Source organism: Triticum aestivum, chromosome 3D (assembly GCF_018294505.1).
Source record: "Triticum aestivum cultivar Chinese Spring chromosome 3D, IWGSC CS RefSeq v2.1, whole genome shotgun sequence".
Classification (NCBI taxonomy): domain Eukaryota; kingdom Viridiplantae; phylum Streptophyta; class Magnoliopsida; order Poales; family Poaceae; genus Triticum; species Triticum aestivum.
Window position 1 is genome coordinate 274,610,686 of NC_057802.1, and position 15,227 is coordinate 274,625,912.

The 15,227-nt window shown below is 47.1% G+C and overlaps 1 long non-coding RNA gene across 2 annotated transcripts; it reads left to right on the top strand.

Annotated features, from left to right (window-relative positions):
• The first annotated feature begins 6,109 nt into the window (after positions 1–6,109).
• On the top strand, positions 6,110–9,965 carry LOC123078391 (uncharacterized). Of its 2 annotated transcripts, none has more exons than XR_006437405.1 (4): positions 6,110–6,539; positions 7,034–7,097; positions 7,952–8,056; positions 9,307–9,965. It is a non-coding gene; the product is annotated as an uncharacterized lncRNA (long non-coding RNA). The 2 variants fall into 2 exon arrangements; XR_006437406.1 differs by having other exon boundaries at positions 6,114–6,539; positions 7,952–8,047.
• Positions 9,966–15,227: the final 5,262 nt, after the last annotated feature.

A 15,227-nucleotide genomic window follows, 5' to 3' on the forward strand; every position in this document is an offset into this window, starting at 1 on the left:
TTATCTTCGGAAGGTGCTCCCCTCATCGATGCCAAGACGGCTCTATGCGCCTCGACCTGCTGCTCGAGGGTAGCATTCAAGGCCTGGAGCTCCCGTTTGCACTCCTCGGCGACCTCGCGGTGGCGATCAGCCTCCCTGGCCTCCTCCAAGGCCCGGGCGCTAGCCTCGCATGAGGTCGCAAGGGACGCCTCGGCCTTCACACTACCGCGCTCATGCTGAAGACGCCCGAGGTTGATGGCCACCTTCAACTGATGCCACTCGTCCGCCAGCCGAAGGACCTCTGTCTCAAGGCGGGTGTCAACATCGACAAGCTCCTCCCCGAGCCGGCTCAGTGCACCCATCGCCTCCCAAAAGAGCTCGTGGCGGATAGCGCCGCACCCACGCACAAGCTCAAACGCGGGGCCGGGTCCGTCCTCCGCGTCGGGAATCGTTGGGGAAGCTTGAGGTGGCTTGCCTGCTCCTAGCAGGGGGCTGCAGGCCGGCGCCTTCGCCGCTGCCTTTCGGGCCTCGGCGGAGGCGCTGCAGGGTGAGGCCTCGCACCTTCAAGATGAAGCCAGGGCTGAGGTCGCCCAGCTGCGGGCGATGACCAATGGAGGAGCCCTCGGCACGCCTTCAGCACTCCAGACAGGACCGTGAAGGAGGGACGACAAGAACGCATGATCAAGACCCCTAGTCGGCGCGCCCTCCTCAGGAACGAGCCCCGAGCCGCGAGCAGCAGTCCGGCGAGGAGAGCTCAAGATCAGTGGCGAGCCAATGACTGGCGGAGGCCGCTCCTCAGGAGATCTCGCCGCTCCAACCGAAGGGATCCTGAGGGGCCATGGTCAGAAAAGGATACAACACTCAGGGAATCACAAAGTGGAGGTACTTACTCGTCTACGGCTATGTACTTCCTTTGCTTCAACGGCCGGTAGGCGTTACCACTGTATCTTGGAGATCCCTTCCTCTTGCGGAGTGCTTCGAAGTTCAGGCGGAGCTGACCGAAGCCCGGAGCGCGACAGTTTGCACCCAAGGCATTTGTTGGGGCCTCAGGGGTGGTGACCTTGGGAGCATTATGCCGTGGCGGTTCCTCAGCCCCTGCCTCAGGACTGCCAGCCCGAGCCTCGGAGGCCTCCGCCTCAGGAGCCTCGGACCGCGCCAGCCTTCCGACTATCCCACCAGGGCAGCTCGCTCAAGCCTCAGGAGCGGCCAACTCGTTGGCATCCTGCGGCACTCGCCCCCTGCATCCACCTCCGGGGTGCGTTCCGCGGTGGCGGCAGGCAGAGGAACCACAAGGATGGGGTTCTCGCGTGACCCTTCAAGGACGGCCAGGCACAACCCCCATTCATCAAAAAGGGGCATCTGCCTCGCGAACTCCACCTTGTTCGATCAGCAGTACAAGAGGCAGCCCAACTCCGGCAAATTGGTTGGCGCCGGGTCGCCCGTCAAGAGCTCGTACACTGTCCGCAGCGCTTCGGAGGGAAGTGCTGGCACATGAAGCCTCATGGGGTCCCTGCAGCCGGAGAAGGTCGACATCGGCTCAGAGTGACGCTGGAGAGGAGCAATGCGGCACCGGACGAACTCCTTCACCACCATGGATGCCGTCACCCCAAGATCCTTCAGCCTGGCCAGCCGGCGCCAGACATGGGCGAGCTGCTGGTTGACAAGCCTCGCATGCCCCCAGCCGGAGCTAGGAGTGGCCGGTGCCCATGGAAGCAAGAGCAAGGGGCAGGCAGAGCACGCCGACATCCACAAACACCCACCGCTTCCGAAACCCGCCTACGACTGGTGAGAGCTCAAAGTTGATCCCCGAGCTGGCCGTTGCCGCTACAGCCTGGAAGGTCACGCACCCCGAGCACTTGCGGCCATCGGTCAGGTGAAGAGCGAAGAAATGGTGAAACAAGGCCACGCAAGGGGCAATGCCCATCATGGCCTCGCAGACGAAGGTGAAGAAGGAGAGGAGAATGATGGATTGGGGATCCAGATGCAGCGCATGGATTTGGTAATGCGAGAGCACAACGTTTAAGAAAGCAAAGAAAGGGGGAATCAGGCCATCCCAGAGGGCATGAAGATGGATGGGCATCTCAGTGGCTGTCATGTCGACCATGGCGCGAGAAGCAGGCCAGGCCACCATCGCCCCCATTCGTTGGAATCGGAGGCGAGCGCTGGTCGAACCTTGTCTAGCCCTTCCTGATTGACCACCACCGACCGCTCGATGGCAGGCTCGAAGGCCGGCGGCGATTCCTCCGGTGCGCAGGTTTTCCCCTTTCCCTTCTTCTTCGGGCGCGGCGCCATAGCGACAAGGAGGACCGGTGCCGAGGTCAGACCAAGGGCGGAAGCCTCTATCTCTCCGGAAAGCGAAGAAGCCAGGGGAACACATAGCAAGGCGATGAGAGCAGAGATGTGTTGGCAACGGCGACCGCCTGGCCAACAAATATCAAGGCTGCATGGGGAAGTGGGGTCGCCCACGTCTCATCAATCACCACGTGTCAATCGAGGCCGCGGGCGGTTAGGGCCCGCGGCGCTCCGCACTTGCCCTTTGGCTTCGCCTCGAAGCCAAGTTCGAGCGCGCCTCGGGCCCGGGGGCTACTGTTGGCGTTCTGGGACCGGGGGTGCCCAGACCTGCCTGCCTGCGGCCTGTGGCGTGGCTCCATCGACGACCCGGTATGGCCCAGCTTTAGCAGCAACAGCTCAAGACCCTAGCGAGGCGGATGACACCAAGACCTCCCTAGGGGCAGCCTCGCTAGGCTGGCTCCCGAGGAGCGGAGATATCAATGCAGGGTGCACCTCGCGAGGTTCACGTGACGTGAGCCATGACGACCAAGGCCAGGCGGGCGCCAACGGGTGCAGTGTACCAGTTTCCTCTTTGGTGGTAAGGAGGCAAGCGCAGGTGCGGGGTCTCAAGGCGTCAGGCAAAGGTTTCCATATCGGTGCAACAAGACCAAGACCGCCAGGACGGCAGGATGGAGGTCATCGCAGAGCTCACGACAGCGTCACCACCAGAGCCTTTGCAGGCGAAGACTACTTTTGTCAGGATAGCTTGTACTAGTTGTCTCCCTTCAAACTTGGCCGTTGTGGGATCCCTTCCCGCCTAACATTTGGGAAGAGGACCAAGACCACTATAAATAGGACTTAGCCACCACCATAGCGAGGGATCCCGAACCGGAGCCATTCTACCCACACCAGCTCATCGAGCTCAAGAACACCTCACCTCCCGAGGTTGTTCATCCACTATACTAGTTCATCCTCAGCCCCTCGAGGCAATCCACCACAAAGCTGGAGTAGGGTATTACACCGCAAGGTGGCCCGAACCAGGATAAATCGCTGTGTCTCTCGTTCTTTGGGTTCGTCGAGCTAGGCCATGGGATCGTTTAGCGAGCGAGTTAGGGAGAGAGTGTTCTTCGTGCGCACCCTAGAGTTTGAACCTCTCAAGGGTTTGCGGAACCCGTAATCCGACAGGTGCAACGTCATCACCTCGGCTAGCATGGCAGGTTCGTTCAAGACCATTCTCGACTCAACAAATAACATCATTACAAAGAACCCAAGGGTCCAGGAGCGGTTTGATCTCCCCTATCTTCTTCGCCATGACCCTGATCGCTAGCGCACGGACCACAGAAGCCTCGCCTTGTGCAAGTTGATGCCACTTGATAATGACACGTGTGATGTTAAGATGCCATGGCTTAAGGGTAAGGCCTGGGCAGGCGCAAATGGAGATTGGGTTGTTTATATTAGGTACAACTGTGAGTGGGAACTTGTGAATGTGTAGACTCATCACTGGGTTCCACTTCCAAAAATCTCAGAGTGCCCTGAGGTTGAGCACACAGACGATCTACGTACATTCAAATATAATTATGGTGACTGTCGTCTACGGAAGGTAGCAATTTGTCAAGTTCCCAACCGCTCTTGGGATTACACGAACTATGATGTTGTTGCTATGTTCTACAAGCTTGTTGCTGTCCTTACTTCCACGCCTCGATGGATATTGCTCAAAAATCAATTTCTGTACACGGATGAATACTGTGATGCAATTCAATACGAGCGTCTTGTGTTTGCTGCCACCACTCGTGGCACTATTTTTGCCTAGAAGCCTTATGGTTTTGGTACATTTGTCTTCCATCGTAATTAGAATTGTTTCATCCACATGCATGTGATTTAGTATCCCCGTACTAATTAATCTTCTTGTTATTCCAAGGTCCTGTGAACATTCTACCACCTATACTTGAAAAATTTTATAACCAAGGAGGAGATGACGATGGTGATGATCACGAGCATGAGGACGAGCAGGACCTACATACTTAGTGGCGCCTGGCAAATTATTCTGATGGATCACCTCTTCTTGTCTATATACAGGGCACTGCTGATGTTACTAAGGAAGCAGGTGTTGTCTCCCATGGTCGCACTCTCCGGACCTATTCCAACATCCGCTGTAGGGTATTCGGAATGGATACTAGTGTGCTAGCGCCAACACCTTCTCCCTGGTTCAATATTGATAGTCTTACAGAAAACTCGCTCTTCCTTGGACTAAACTATCCATGATGGTGAAAGGCGATCCAAATGTTGCTGGTACAACGTTACTACCATTTATGAGAAGCAACTGTATCTATACATCGGACATTGGCATGGTTCCCTACCCTAGCTATCACAATATGCGTCCTAATATAGGCCGCTTCAGCCTGGATGATGAGTCCGTCGTTGGTCTCGATATTGACAATAGTTGGCCCTTCCTAGAGGCTTACTTATGGTTCAAAGCAAGTGTTTCCAACATTGAGGATTGGTTGAGCTGAAGTTCATTTAATTGTTTGTTATTTGTTGTGTGATAAAAACTTTAGTATTTGCTAGAATGTTTTGTTGAAAATAATCTATAATCCAACATGTATCCTCGTTTTCGTTGTGTGTTGATGACTTGTTGTATGTAATGAACTAGCAGGCTCACCCGCGCATTTGCGCGGCTAGATTTAATATGTGTTATATTTTCTTTATGAATATCTTGTCAGACGGTTAACTATCTTAGAATATAATTTAAATGCACAACATATCGATATTCAATTGTATTTTGGTGGATATATTTGGCTAAATATTATCTGGTTGATGGTGAGTACGAAAATAAGAAAAACTAAAAAAAATACTATTAGTTGGGTCATCGGTTTGGTGTTGGAAATCATAGTCTCTCTTGTTGATCTCCATATTTGACACTTGCACCTGGTATCCTTTGACACTTGCACCTCACATCCCTTGTTGTCCTGGTTGATATATTGTTATTGCTGAAAATGCCTTCCATCTTATCAAATCTTAAACTATTTGTCTATGCCACATTTGTAGTGATGTGTTTCACCTATTTATGTTTCTCGACAGTGGTTATAAGGTAATGCAATTCCTATACATATTATCTCGACATACCATAATATTCTCTTTTAATTACATTCATCGCAAACTGTGTGCATGTTGTTGCTGGGTTTTTTGCGAAAATGATCCAGATGTATTATCAAGGTTCACCGGAAGTACAAAGCTCCTCAAACATAATAAAAAACATGTACTTATTTTTTGTGATATGGATTATATTCTTTAGCCCAACCAAAATGTTTACTACATATATACTCCCTCCGTTTCTAAATATAAGTCCTTTTAGATATTCTACTATAAACTACATAAACAATGTAATTATTGATGAGAAAGTAAATTGAACCGAGGGAACTTAAAATCGCATCACTGGGCGTCCAAAATATCTTGCCCATCGCCTGAATTCAAATACCATGCACTAAAAATTAGATATATGTATTATCATAGCATCACGACCGCTCCTACAATTTAGTGTCAAAAATAAAATGTAACTATGGATTAATGTTTGTTAGGAATTTCTAAAACATCTTTTTCACGTACACTTGTCATGGCACCAGATGCGCGACCAAATTATATAAATATGTTAACATTACTTTATTTAAAAATGTTAATATTAAAAAACATTTATTTCTTGCCCCTCGGTCCATTATATGCTCTATCAGAACGATGTCAAATTTTCTACTAATAGACCCACGACCTAGTATTGTTGTAAGATTTTTTTTTTTACAAATTATTTTAATATTTTTCTTGAGTCACTCTCACAAGTCACAATGGGCTAGTTGGTCTACTTCATTGGGAAACAAAGGCTAATTGGTTCCCGTCAAAAGAAAAGGCTAATTGGTTAACTGCTTCACGTCTCTACATCCTCTGTTCTAAATGAGAAAGTAGATTCCCTTTCCCTTTCCTTGCTCTATCGTGGTAGTCTTGGAAGCTTGGTTGTATACCAAATCGAGTGGCATGCCCAGCACCGAAGCTTTGAAGAAGATGCTCTCGGAGGCCAGCTCTGAGCAAGGAGGGGACGGGCTTTCAAGCCGCGGATCTTGAGCCGCCTACCGGCTAGGTCGCATCTTGCAGATTCTGATCTGGTGAGGCAGGCCACGGGAGAATCTGAGAGATAGCTTGTTGTTAGCTCTACTCTCCTACTCATCGTGCCAGGAATGAGAGATTTGTTGTCAGGTTGATTGACCATCTTCTCTGTCATCGTTGAGGCGGAGCAGTATGGGCCGGTAATGAATCTCTTCCTATACTCTCCTGATATTCTCTGTAGTCTCCTCTTGCCTGGCAGTATATATGTACTTGTAAGTTATTTTTACATATATTATCTTTAGATTACTTAAGAGATACAGATGATATACTCTGCTGTTCTGTTAAATTTTAATTTAGGAGATAACCTCATACATTCTGGGTTAATGTAAGGATTATTAGTTATAGGATAAAGATTATAGTTATTTGACATCCATTGATGTGCCTTATGTTTGTTTAGGGAATTGAGCATGATCTTTTTTATGTTGACATTCTACCTAAATTTTGATTATTATCTCTTCAACTCCTCCATAATGATTATATGGACCTTCATACAGCAAAACTATACTCATTATATCCATCTACTACGTAAAGCCAATATTATAAGTCTTGTTCGCTCTTATTACCATATATACACATGAAAGCAGTTTTAAAAAGTAGTAATATACATTTTTGATTGGTCTCTTTGCATTTACAGAGAGTCTGCAGGTTGAGGCGAGCTATGGGCTTCCTCATTGCTGGTGCTGTCAGCTTCCACCTATGTAATGTGCTACGGCTTTAAATCATTCCTAGTTCCTCCATAGTGGCTGATTGTTCACGTGTATTTTTATTTTCTTGTTACCATATATTAGCAAGTTATATTACTTGTATGTGTATTAAGACAAAGCAGGACAGCTTACATGTACTAACTGAAATGTTGGTTCATGTAATTGATTTTACCAAGAATATAAAACTCACGAAAGTGCATGTCTGAATGTATTTAAATAATTACAATATGGCATGCTTCTGATAGTGGTAATGTTATACCGTTGTTATCATGGTATTCGCCCAGTTTTCCGCTAATTAACTGGGTAATTCTTTTCTGCTTAATTTATCGACTGAGGCCTTTCACCTCCGTGTTCGAAAATAAATAAATAAACCGTTGTTACCTAATAAGTCCTCCTTATATTAATGGATTGTCAAGTATTCTTACTCTATATCAGTTAATACAAATAGTTTCTCTTGTTTTCAGCATAATTATCATATAATCTTCTGCTCTTCTTCAGATTTTTCATCCAATGAGTTCATCAAGTTCAAGACAAATGCATTAAGCAACTTTTTGCCACCCTCGTTAAAGGAACTGCAGCTTGTAGTAGTTGTACATCCACTAATTTGAAGTCGAATACTATGCCTACCATAGCATTGTTATTGCTGCAGAAAACAATCATCACATGACATATACCAACATCAAATATTTTCTTGCAACAGATCTATTGTAGCTATTGCCATGAATGCAAAATTTAAATAAATTACCCACAAAATCAAAGTTATCAATCTGAAGAAGTTGACATACATTAGTAAGTCGAATATGGCTCCATTATAAGCTTATAACTGATATAGCTCACTGTCCCTGCAGGTCTTAGAGTCTTGTTTTTCTTGAAAAGTGGTGATGTCATATCTTAGAAGAAGTTTGATGACTGCCTGATTTGCTTAGTTTCCATGCGTCATTCCAGTGAGTTCTGTAAGACACTTGTTCTTCTAGTGTACCTTGTGTACTTCTATCTATCTCGATCATTTTTGGTGAAGTTTCTTCTGGTGAGTGTCTGCATATATGGAGTTAGTCAAGTATAATTATTATTTTACATTGGTTAATAAACATGAGTCATGATTCATTAGTTGATAAATAATACTCCCTCCGTAAACTAATATAAGAGCGTTTAGAATACTAAAATTGTGATCTAAACGCTCTTATATTAGTTTACAGAGGGAGTACAAGATAGTGTTCCATACCTTTCAAGAGGTTCCTGAGTTGCGGGTGTATCTAGATATGTATACATTTGCGGCAGTGGTTGACTTTAGGCACAATCCTCTTTAATCATGGAAATCTGTTATTTTTTTGTAAATGACAGAAGATGTTGTGACTTTATTGGACGTACTATTAAAACTTCTGCACGGTTGTTGATGTCACAATAAGGATAGTTTGGATGTCGATTACATCTCAAAATATAAAGTAGAATTTCCCTATAGCGTAATTCTGATTTTATCACTCATGAAAAGTTTAAGCTGGAAAATTTAATGATAATGCAATGATGGAAGTCCAATTAAAGTATGTGGTTATGCATTATGCACTTACTCTGTTATTCTTGATTCCACATGCTTCATTTGGGTGAGTAATGACATCTGTATAATTGGCGATTAGTTACTTCATAGCGAGAAAGATTAATTAGTTGAGTCTTATTTAGAACTATAAAGTATAAGTATACCTGAGCATTGTTTATCTTTCCCTGCATGTTCTTGTAATGTGTCCTTGGAACCAAACTGGAAGTAGTAATCAGGAAAAATTTCCGATGATCCTTACCTCTGTATTTCATTGGTCGACAGGTGATACTTTGTGGCTTCCACAATTTTAAAATGATAATGCATAAACAGGTTTCTCATTCTTATTTGATCAATAATTGTGTATCAAACTCCACATTTACAGTATCATGAGTTTTAATTCTCACAGTAACATGCATTGTTTGGCCCTATCAAATAGTTACAATATATTAGTTCTTGTTCAAAACAACGGAACAATCTGCATGTAAATATATATTTATTTTTTGATCCATCGAAGCTCATATGCTCATCGGTTAAGGCACTCCGATTCTTATACGCCATGGTGTTTTGGCTACAAAAGCATTCGAAAATTGTTTGTCAATTGATAATATCTCATAGATTTTATCCTGAGCAAGTGAATCAAGTAATTGATATTTACGAACCTTGATGATTTAGGAGAGGCAACTCAGAAGGTTTGGTCGGTGTCGAGACACGTTGTCACCGCTTTGGCTGATTTACGCACGGAGAAAGCATACGGAGGAACTTTGTCCAGTGCAACGCTCTCTGACGCCTTCCGATCCTGCCCTAATTGCATCCATCACACTTTGTTATGGTGTTTGTGATGCTCTCAGACGCCATCCATCATGCCATTATTGCATCCATCCCACTTTGTTATGTTGTTCAGCCTCACATGGAGCAAGATGGATGGATTGTGCCCGATCCGTGTCCTTGTAGTCCATGCCAAAAAAAAAAAAGATTTGGCTTCCTGGGCGTTGCTGGACGTGGCCAACTGGGTGTCTTTATTTGCTAGTGTTAGCCGATTGAGTCCGTGTGTAAATTTGCGTGCACGCGTTCCAATTTGTAATAATTGTGTGCAGTAGAATCCATATCATGTACTCTCTTTATTTGGTGTACTTTCTTTATTTGGCAGGTATTTGTGGTTGTCTCGGACACATAATTGAAAAGGCATGTTTAGGAGGCGTGTCAGCCATGCGTGGCAAACAAATTATTTGTACCTAGCAATAGTTGTATGTAACTTTGTAATCCTTTAAATCTCAGCCGTTGCCTTTTAATATTAACGGTGGAGATAATTTAATCTATGTGGATTAACGTGAGGGCTTGTTTGCCTCTTGTTTTAATTATATAATAATAGATAGATGGTACATTTGCATCATGTGATAAACTCAATTTATCAATGGTTTTGAGTCACTTCTTGGAGTGTGACTACCGTAGTAGTATAGCCAACACCCGGTAATATATGAAGTTGCCACATCATATAGAGTCAAGATAATAGTATGCTACTACAATAGCTAGTCCTAGTAGTAGTATACCATCAACTAGAGCTAGGTGTCACACGGAGGCCGAGAAATATGGTGATAGTGTGAGGTGGGCTTGTATAGTACGTATGATGTAGGCACAGGGCTTGCTGTGTTTCCTACTCCTCCGGTCTAAATGTGGAGAAGATTTGGTTGAGTTCTTCCTCATTTTGCCGACACGTGGGACATCCAACATCCAGGTTGTGTCATCCAAGAAAATGGAGTGCTAGTTGAAGCCACGTGATGTACATCTTGGGTTAAATTGTAAATAAATTTTTACTCCTGAGTAACTCCAAAAGCGGCCACCAAAGATCTTTATTGGATTTGCTTTTCATCACCAGCACGTCGAGGTGAAAGATGTGCAGGTTCAGTGAGTCGTCTTGCATTTTCACTGACATGTGGGACCGCATGTGAGCAAACAGACGATGGGCACACTCCGCGCGTCTGCTGGCTACCTGAGAAGAGAGAGAGAGGAAGCCTGAGCACGTACTCCAGGAAATTTCGCAACAATGTGAGTAGTACTAGTGGTGTACCATACTCCTCGAGAGATAATGTGTTCGCTCTACGTCACCAGCACCTTGATATAGTGGGGTGGCATGGGCATAACTAGCATTCACGTCTAGCAGTGCGACACACGCCACCCACACGAGTCCCATCTGACACCAATTTTCTTGGAGATCGTGCTACAACTATCTCATCTCCCTCTTGTTTTCTCTAACTCAGCCATCACGCGGTGGGCGGGGGAGGGGTTCGTCGATAGTCCGTTTGCTCAACTGCGGTCCCACTTGTAAGTGAAAATGCAACACAACACACATTCCCCCTTGAGCGGCGTGCCAGACTAACCGTGTGGGGGTGTGACACGAACACATTAGGCTTTTCCTTTTGAACTAGTAACTTGTAAGATTTGGTTCTGCTCCATGGCGCGACCGATAGATAGAAATAACGATTTTCCCTAGAGTAATGAGAAGTTTAGTTCTGGAGCGGTTCATGCATGGAGTACGTACGAAAATTATGAAGTTGACGCAAAAGGTAAGATAATTACTAGTACAATATACTACTACATAGAATTGACGAAAAGATAAAGATACATACGGATCCATCAATGACATCCTCACACCCTAGTGCGCCGGGTCACCAACTGATGTGTGAGGAGCAGCGACATTAGCGGCGAGCTCAAGGTGCTTCTGAACAATGTCGTCCAAGGTATCGCCGTGGTCCAAGAAGGCCAGCGTCCTATCGTCCTCCTCTTGCACGTAGTAGTCCTTGTGGACGATTTGCGCGTAGACGTGGGTGATTATGTCGATGGTGTCTTGCTGCGCCAGGCGCTGCACGGCGAGCGTGACCTCGAGGTGGACATTCTCTGGCGCGACAGTGGGCAGTCATAGGGCCACCAATGTGTCGTGGACCATTTGGCACAGCCGGCTAATGCTCGCGCTCATCGCCTCCATGGGTCTAGCTGCTAGGTAACTGATCTTGCGATTGGAGTGATCATTCTTGCCCTTGGTTAGGGTGCGTAGGTGCATAGGATTTTGTAGATTGGACTGGCGGGGAGCCTTTATATGAGAAGTGCAGACTGCGTTGCATTCACGTGTGTGTTGGCCATATACTCCTCGGCCCTCCCTCCGCGCCGATGCAGTATAGTCATCTCACTGAGACCAAAGTTGGGGCAAAACGAGAGAACTTTGATGTTTACTGGTTTATTGGTCCCCTTTGCATTTTGCGCCAAGTTTCGACCTTTGATTTAACTAATAAAATGTTAATGCATGTAACCAAAAATAATATCATTGGAAACTATGTTCAAATATGAATCCAATGATACAATTTTTGATGACATGCATTATTATTATTTTAGTTAAATATATGGTCAAAATTTGGCACAAAATACTAAGGGGACCAATAAACCAAGATGGAGGTAGGAGTAGTATTTTGTAATTAATGTCATTGCATAAAGAGAATTGAGCACTGCATGTTGTGCTAAGTTGTCTCAAGTCATTGAATGCATACGCACCCCACGTCTCCTATTGGGTGATTTCTTTTCTCGTTGCAAAAAACAGGGAACGAGGTGGGTAGTTAATGCAATGCGCCTAAAAGTTTTGGGATTATTTGGTTTTCGTAACGTGACTAATGCACCGGTACGGAGGGAGTACAATAGTAGTCTTTGTTTGCAATTTTTTGTTGGTAGCTTACCAAGCTGACCGCTCGGTTAGTACAATAGTAGTCTGATTGATGAGATTTCAGATTTCAGCCATCTACCGGATGGGAGAGTGTATAATATCATCAGGAACGACTACGTACAAAACCGAATAAAACAATAATCCATGTATTTATTCACAGAGGGAGTAGTATATTTTTTGTGACATGCACTACTAGATATTGCTAGTCAATTACTAAATCACACGGAGGTGGTAGTACTACTAAATCCAGACGGTGGTGCTAGTACTAGTAGTAGTACTACCAATGTAGTAGTACTGTACTACCCGTTGGTCAAATTATTACATGATGTTCCTCACAGTGAAGTGACAAGACCCTGCGCCGGAGATGACACCTGAGTGTAGGCGCCATGTTCGACATACCAACGTCAGCTTCACCGCGTGCAGTCACTATCATCATGGCTATAAGCTAGCCTGCTTACAACTAGTCGTGTTCGACATAATTTCTCGTGCGTTGCCACGAGTATCTCTACTCTTTTCTTATACGAGTAAGATGCCCGTGCATTGCACGGAACACCAAGATTGGGGGTGCAGGCCTGGACGGCGCCGGCAGCGGCCATCACGCCAGATTGTTCCATGGCCTTCTCGATGTGGTGGGGAAGCGATAAGGCTGATTGTGAGAGACAAGGAGTTGTTTGTAAATAGGGAACAAGTGAGGGCATCTTTTTGCAAAACTGCAGCAGTTTGCTTTGTATGCGTCAGATCTAGATCCGACGGCTATTGGTGAAAGATGGCAGGCACACCATCATCACCAACTTAGGACCTCTTTGATTCGTAGGATTTTGAAAACATAGGAATAGGAAAAGTATAGGATTGGAGTGTCATGCCCACTTGAATCATATATGATTAGGAAGGAGCGTTTGATTTCACGGGAAAAGCAAAGGAATTGTAAAAAGAGGTTAGAGTGGATGTTAGATTTCCTATGAAATGTAGTACAAAAGATTCCATTGGAAAAATTCCTATGGGATTCATTCCTATGAATCAAAGGACAAACGTAGAAAAATATCAAAGGATTTCAATCCTCCAAAAATCCTATAGAATTCCCTTGAATCAAAGGATCCCTCAGGTTTTTATAGGAGTAGTATAGAGAAATACAGAAACTCTTATAAAAAACCGAGTTGCTGATGATGGTGTGCCTGCCATCCTGCAATATAGACATGTCGGATTACGGGTTTCGGCAAACCCTTGTGAGGTTCGAACTCTGGGGTGCGCATGAAGAACACTCTCTCCCTAGCTCGCTCGCTCAACGATCCCACAGCCTAGCTCGACGAACCCAAAGAATAAGAGACACGGGGGTTTATACTGGTTCGGGCCACCTTGCGGTGTAATACCCTACTCCAGTGTGTGGTGGATTGCCTCGAGGGGCTGAGGATGAACTAGTATAGTAGATGAACAACCTCAGGAGGTGAGGTGTTCTTGAGCTCGATGAGATGGTGTGTGTGAGGATGATCCGAATGATCCTTCCCCGCTACGGTGGTGGCTAGGTCCTCTTTATAGTGGCCTTGGTCCTCTTCCCAAATGTTAGGCGGGAAGGGATCCCACAAAGGCCAAGTTTGAAGGGGGACAACTAGTACAAGTTATCCTGACAAAAGGTGGTCTTCGCCTACCAAAGGCTCTGGTGGTGACGCTGTTGTGGGCTTTGCGATGACCTCCGTCTTGTCGTCCTGCTGGTCTTGGTATTGTTGCACCGATATGGAAACCTTTACCTGATGCCTCGGGACCCCGCGCCTACGCTTGCCCCCTTACCACCAAAGAGGAAACTGGTACACTGCGCCCGCCGGCACCCGCCTGGCCTTGGCCGTCATGGCTCACGTCGCGTGGAACTCGCGAGGTGCCCCGTGAATAGATATCTCTGCTCCTCAGGAGCCAGCCTAGTGAGGCTACCCCCAAGGAGGTCTTGTTGTCGTCCGCCTCGCGAGGCTTGGCCCCTCGTGAGGGTCTTGAGTTGTCGCTGCCGAAGCTGGGCCGTACCAGGCCGTTGGTGGAGCCACGCCTCAGGCCGCATGCAGGCAAGTTTGGGCACCCCCGGTCCTAGAACGCCGACAGTAGCCCCCGGGCCCAAGGCGCGCTCGAACTTGGCTTTGAGGCGAAGCCAAAGGGCAAATGCGGACTGTCATGGGCCCCAACCGCCTGCGGCCTTGGTTGACGCATGGCGATTGATGGGACGTGGGCGCCTCTGCTTCCCCATGCTGCCTCGGCAACCATTCGACTTGACAAGACCCTGCTGCATGCAGAAGAAAACCATCATTACCTGCGACCATGGAGGCCGGTGGTTGGCCTCCTTCTGGCTATAAATGAGGAGAGGGGCGGAGCCCCCTCGCTCATCTCTGCCTTCTTGCCGATTACTCCTTCTTCTTCCTCCTTGCTTCACCGTCTTGCCGCTACCCCGATGGCGTCGATTAAGAGGTTCTCCGCCACGGAGAAGGGAAAGGCCCCCCACAAGGAGCTAGGGCTACTCCCACCGAAGAAGAGGTTGAGCTGCTCCCGCGATGCTGGCGTGAGGCTGGAGGTGACGCGGCCTTGGTACGAGCGGCCGCCGCCTGGCTATTCGCTGCCCTTGTACGCCCAAGCACAGGGCTCCTGAGGAGGAGGCAGCGCCCCGCGCCGCTCGCGTCATGGCCGTGGTAGCTGGGCTGTGGTGGAACGTGATGCTGGCCCATGAACCCATGCGGAGGGCTCCTCGCGCGAGCTCGGGGTGTGGGCGGCGATGCCACCGTGCATCCCGCAATTCTTTGCCGAAGAGATGCCGCCGAGAGGGCCGCTCGAGCTGTGGTTGCAGCATGCCAAGTGCAGCACCCCGGCAACGGGAGCGGAGGTCGAGGTCGTCTCCCTGGGCAAGATCTTCATGACT